Source organism: Echinops telfairi, unplaced genomic scaffold (genome assembly GCF_000313985.2).
Source record: "Echinops telfairi isolate 266 unplaced genomic scaffold, ASM31398v2 ScPeMD7_8;HRSCAF=38, whole genome shotgun sequence".
NCBI lineage: Eukaryota > Metazoa > Chordata > Mammalia > Afrosoricida > Tenrecidae > Echinops > Echinops telfairi.
Genome location: NW_022103905.1, coordinates 9,024,342 through 9,030,271, shown reverse-complemented (window position 1 = coordinate 9,030,271; position 5,930 = coordinate 9,024,342). Strand labels below are relative to the sequence as shown.

General features: G+C 39.7%; 1 pseudogene; it reads right to left on the bottom strand.

Moving 5' to 3' along the window:
• Nucleotides 1-3,613: 3,613 nt before the first annotated feature.
• LOC101661208 overlaps nt 3,614-5,930 on the bottom strand; it is a 3,334-nt pseudogene continuing 1,017 nt past the window's right edge.

Here is a 5,930-nt window from a genome sequence, read left to right as displayed (position 1 = left end):
AAAAAAAAAAAAGAAAGATGCCTTTTTATTAAAAGCCGCTGGAACCATGGAGGGTGTTCAAGAAAAGAACAAGAAGGCCCCTGCTATTCCAGGGACCCTTAAGAAAAAGCAAAGGAATTTTGTAGAACTAAAGGTCAAGCGCCTGAGAAAGAAGTTTGCCCCAAAGATGCTTGAAAAGACAAGGAGGAAGCTTATCTATGAGAAAGCTAAGCAATGTCGCAGAAACACAGGCTGGTGGACAGAACTGAAATTCAAATGGCTCAGATGGCAAGAAAAGCTGGTGACCTCTTTGGACCTGGAGAGCCCAAGCTAGCGTGTGTTCTCAGGATCAGCGGTATCAATGGTGTCAGCCCAAAGGTTTGAGAAGTGTTGCAGCTTCTTCACTTTTGCCAAATTTTTAATGGCATCTTTGTTAAGCGTGACACTTGCACGATCTCTTGGTAAATATGGCATCATCTCATGGAGGATTGATTCATGAGCTCTGCACTGTTGGAAATGCTTCAAAGAAGCAAATAATTTCCTGTGGCTCTTCAAATTATCTTCTCCGCGAGGTGGGATGAAGAGAAAGACCACTCATTTCATAGAGAGTGGAGATGCTGGCGATAAGGAAGACCAGATTAACAGGCTTGTGAGAAGGAGGGGAGGGGCAGGGGAGAAAATAAGGAGCTGATGCCGGGGGCTTAAGTGGAGAGCAAATGTTTTGAGAATGATGAGGGCAATGAATGTACAAATGTGCTTTACACAATGGATGTATGTATGGATTGTGATAAGAGTTGTATGAGCCCCTAATAAAATGATTTAAAATTTAATTAATTAATTTTTTAAAAACTTCAACTTTATTCTAACATTAAACATTATATATATATATATAGAGAGAGAGAGAGAGAGAGAGAAGGAGGAACTAAGGTATCCGTCGTGATTATTTTTGTAATCTGGTCGGTCAATTAATAAAATGGTAACTGCTTTCAAATGGAAAAAGAAAGAAAGAGAGAAAGATGTATCCCTGCCTCATGGCAATAGGGAAGTCACAGGAGGTCAGATCTGGCCAGCCTTCTGTGCCATTTACTGCAATAATTAGTCCTCAGATAAGAGGATTTGACAGAACTTATGTCTCACAATGTTTATCCTGAATCCACCTGGTTATAGGAGTAACCAACCAAACCCCCAAATCAAATACACCTCCACTGAATGGATTCTGACTCATAATGATCCTATACAAGGTTTCAGAGGTTGTAAACCTTTATGGGAGCCGATAATCTCAGGGGCAGATAGCCTCCTCTTTTCCCATGTAGCACTTGGTGAGTTTGAACCCCTGACCCTCTGGTTAACAACCTCAACATTTATAGACAGTGCCGCCTGGGCTCTTGTGGTCGTCAACCACATGAATTGGCTCTATCCAAAAGGTGTGGGGTTGAGAGGGTGGGGACAAAACTTCTCCTGTCTTATGATGAAATCCAAACCAAACCCATTGCTTTCAGTTGATTCCAACCTCTATCAACTCTACAGGGCAAAGGGTTTCCCAGACTAAATCTTTATAGGAGCAGACAGCCTCATCTTTCTCCTGCAGAACAACTGGTGGGTTTGAACTACTAACTTTGTGGCTAGCAATAGAATGCTAATTCCCTGTACCACCAGGGCTCCTTGAATATTATGGCAGGAAGTCATTTCAGAGTTTGGAGCTGGCAGAAGCTGGGCTCCTGCCCTCCCACAGAAAGTGAGAGACAGCGGGCTGTTCACTTCACTCGGTACAGTCTGAAGCCATGGCTCCCAAATCGTTGCTGCAATATTTTTGAGCTGTGAAACTGGCCAGAGGTTCTTTAGCCTTCCAAGAGTAATTATCAAAAGAGGGACGAAGAAGAAGATAGATGTACAGTTACAAAATTTCACAACTCTTTTTAAAATCATTTTATTGGGGGCTCATAAAACTCTTATCACAATCCATCCATCCATCCATCCATCCATTGTATCAAGCACATTTGAACATATGTTGCCATCATTATTCTCAAAACATTTGCTCTCCACTTGAGCCCCTGGTATCAGCTCCTCATTTTTAACCTTCCCTCCCCCCTCCCCCATGAACCCTTGATAATTTATAAATTATTATTATTTTGTCATAAAAAAAGAGTTGTACAACATTTCTAAAGCAAACGGGAAATGAGGGGATGTCTTTCCATTTTTGTATTGAGAAATTATATATACATATTTTTTTCATTTCAATTTGCATTTAATCTTATACTTTATACATAAAGAGAGTAGTGTTTTGGTTTTTTTACACATCATCCCCCCAAAGTCAATTTTTCAGGTTTTTGTTTGTTCGTTTGTATGAGATGAATTTGTTTGTCACTTAAGTCTCCAAGTCCATATCAAATTTATTTCTCTCTCACTTTTAAGCTACTCAGACCACTATTTAAGCTCAAGAAATAAGAAATCTAGAGGGATTTTTGTTTGTTTTTAAAGAAACATACTGTGTAGATTTACACTGCCCATCTCAAGAAATGAAATCAACAACAATATCCCATTAAACCCTGCGTATGCGTGGTTCTTTTCCTCTCTCTCCGCCACCATCCTTCCTCCCTCTCCTCAGTAACCTATCCCTCCCCTCTCCCTGTTCCCAATCCCCATCCCTGGGCTCCTAAGAGTCATCAAAGTCTTGTCTATTGGTGTATAAACCACATTTCTTTTTCCTTAAAAAACAATAGTGTTAATAAATATTTATCTATGTAAGACTGGCTGAGTTTGCTAAGTATAATGATCTCTAGCTTTGTCTGTGTCTTGTGGTGTTTAAGAGCATTGTCATTGTTTGTTGGTTTGTTTAGTCATTGTTTTTTATTGATGCATTATATTCCATATTATGAATATACCAGAACTTGTTTATCCATTCTTCAATACCTGGAGTTTGGGATTGTTTCCATGTTTTTGCTATGATAGAAATTGCTGCCATAAGCGTAGGTGTGCGTATGTCTGTTCATGTTGTATTCTTGATTTCTTTAGTAGATAAAATCTCTCAGTAAAGAGATTGCTAGATCATAAGGTACTTGTATTTGCATTTGTTTAAGAAAGTGTCATACTTAGTTCCGTAGTGATTGTAGAATTCTACAGTCTCTCCGTATCCTCCTCAACATTTATTACTTTCTGTTTTTATTGAATGTTGATAAAGTGTTGGCGTGAGGGGATATCTCATTTTATTTTAATTTGGATTTCTCTTATTGATAATGATTGAAAACATTTCTTCATATGGTTGTTGACCACCACTATATTATCTTTGATAAAGATATTTGACTATTCATGTTTTGTGCCCACGTTCTGATGGAATTATTTGTATTTTTCTTATTAAGATGTTGTAATTTTGCAATAGATTTTGGAGATTAGTCTTTTATCTGGTGTATTATTACTGGATGTAATTTCCCAATCTGTGGATTCTCTGTTGACTCTTGATGAAGTCTTTTGATGTGCATAAATGACATATTTTTAGTAAGTCCTGGTTTGTTTTGTTTTAATTCAGTAATCAAGATTTTTATAAGGTTTAGGATTCAAAGAGTCCAACAAAGATTATAAGAAATATTTATTTAAAGTAATACAATTGAAGCCCAGAATGGGTTTTAAATGACATAGCTCATGTTGAACCAACTTCATAAAAATACTCTGAGGGGAAAAAAAATCATATCATTGTGAATGAGGGGAGTACGGAGTAGAGACCCAAAGCCCATCTATAGACAATTGAGTATCCCCTTCACAGAAAGGTCACAAGGAAGAGACAAGCCAGTATAGCGCCTACAAAACACAACTTTCCTCTAGTTCCTAAATGCTTCCTCCCCGCACTATTATGACCCCAGCTCTATCTTACAAATCCGGCTAGACCGGAGCATGTACACTGGTACAGATAAGAGCTGGAAACACAGGGAATCCAGGACAGATAAACCCCTCAGGATCAATAATAAGAGTAGGGGAAGGGGCAGGTGAGGAGAGAAAAGGGGAACCAATCACAGTGATTGACATATAACATCCCCCCAGGGGGTGCAAACAATGGAAAAGCAGACAATGTAAGATATGAAAATAATAATAATTTATCATTTACATAGGGCTCATGAGGGAAGGAGGGGAAAAATGAGGAGCTGATACCAAGGGCTCAAGTAGAAAGAAGTTTTGAGAATGATGATGGCAACAGATGTACAAATGTGCTTGACACAATGGATGGATATATGGATTGTGGTAAGAGCTCCCAATAAAACGATTAAAAAGAAGAAGAAGCATGCTAAAAAAGAAAAAGAAAGAACAAATCAAAGAACTGAAAACAAAAAATACTCTGAGGACAGTTTCCCCCACAGATTTCTTCTCTCACTTTTCTTTCCCGAATCACCTCTTTCAGATATGGTTCCAGGAGAATGTATCTTCCTCATAGTTTGTCCACTGCTCTTTAGGCAAGATCTGTTGCCTCATGGTCAAACCCCAGGCTCCCTTTATGTGAAACATCCTGTTAGAAAAGCTTTCAGGAAGCTTTCTTATGGCTTCTTTGATATCTTCGTTCTCGTGTACTGTGTTATCTTGCATTAACCCGAGTTTATTAAACCCTGCAGGGTTGTAATACCATTTTTGAATGCCATCCAGCCACTAGCCTAAGGCTGTAATGATGGGTCTGTTCACCCTTTTAACACCCCCCCACCCCCACCGCCCCGTTCTTTATTTTGTCTTGTGTGTAGCTATGGAGCCGTGGTAGTGTAATGGTTACAGGTTGGGCTGTGATCCGCATAGTTAGCAGTTCAAAACCACCAGCAGCTCCAAGGGGGAAAGACTAGGCTTTCTACTCCTGAAAAGAGTTAGTCTCAGAAACCCAGAGGAAGTCGCTATGAGTCAGCGTTGACTAGATGGCAGTGAGTTTGGGTTTTTTGCTACAGTGTGAATATTTTTTCATTATGGTCAGTAATGTGTTTATACCTGTATTAGGGTCCTTAAATGTGTCGATTTTCAGTTTTTTTGGGGTGACATCATCACATCTGAGGTTTAGTGTGTGCTTATATTAGACTTAGAGCATTGATGTAGCTCTCGGCCTTTTCAACTGTTCATCTACTGTACGACCTCACGTAGCGCTTTAAACATAGTAGTAAATGTGGGTTGAATTTAATTTTGTAAACAATTGGGCAACAACTGAGACAAGACCAGTATGTGATAAAATGAGAGTGGGAAACCAGCGATGCCATTGACCAAAATGGACAGGAGACAGAGTGTTGAATGAACAACTCTGAAACGCTGAGATGATCCATTACTGGATATAGAATAGGAGTGGCCCTCACTGTCAAAGAGTAAGCAATACTCTTAAAATACAAGCCAGGAGACTGAAGTTTCCTTTTTTTTTTTTTTGCTCGGAGAACAAGTCTAATCTCACACTGTGAAATCACACCCTCCAAATTGGCAGAGTAACAGAGGCAGATTTATAAAGTACAAACAAGAGCTAAAGGCACACCATTTTGACTGGAGGCTGCACTGTTGGGGAAGCTGGGGTCTGGACACTGCAAAGCAGGAGCTTTACAGTGATGGCTTGGAAACACTGATGTGAGCTATTTGATGGGTTAGTTTAAGTAATGCGCCGAAGGGGAATTTGAAGGAGCTCTGGTGACGCGGTGTGTTAAGAAATGCACTGCTCACAGAAAGATCCACAATCAAACCTGCCAGCTGCTCCGAGGGGGAAAAGATGAGGCGCTTGGCTCCCCCGTAGAGTTGATTTTGTTTTCCACAATTTTTATTGTAAAGTATGTGGGAGGTTCCATTTCAGATCATCAACTTAGGATTCGACAGTTTTAACTACTAAACTACTAATCAAACCCTTGTTGATTTATCTTCTCCCTCTGATGGAATACATTCTTCCATTTCACTCTAGTCCAAACCCTTCAACAAACCAGCCCAGGGCTTACTCTTCTCTCTTTTGCCCTACCCCC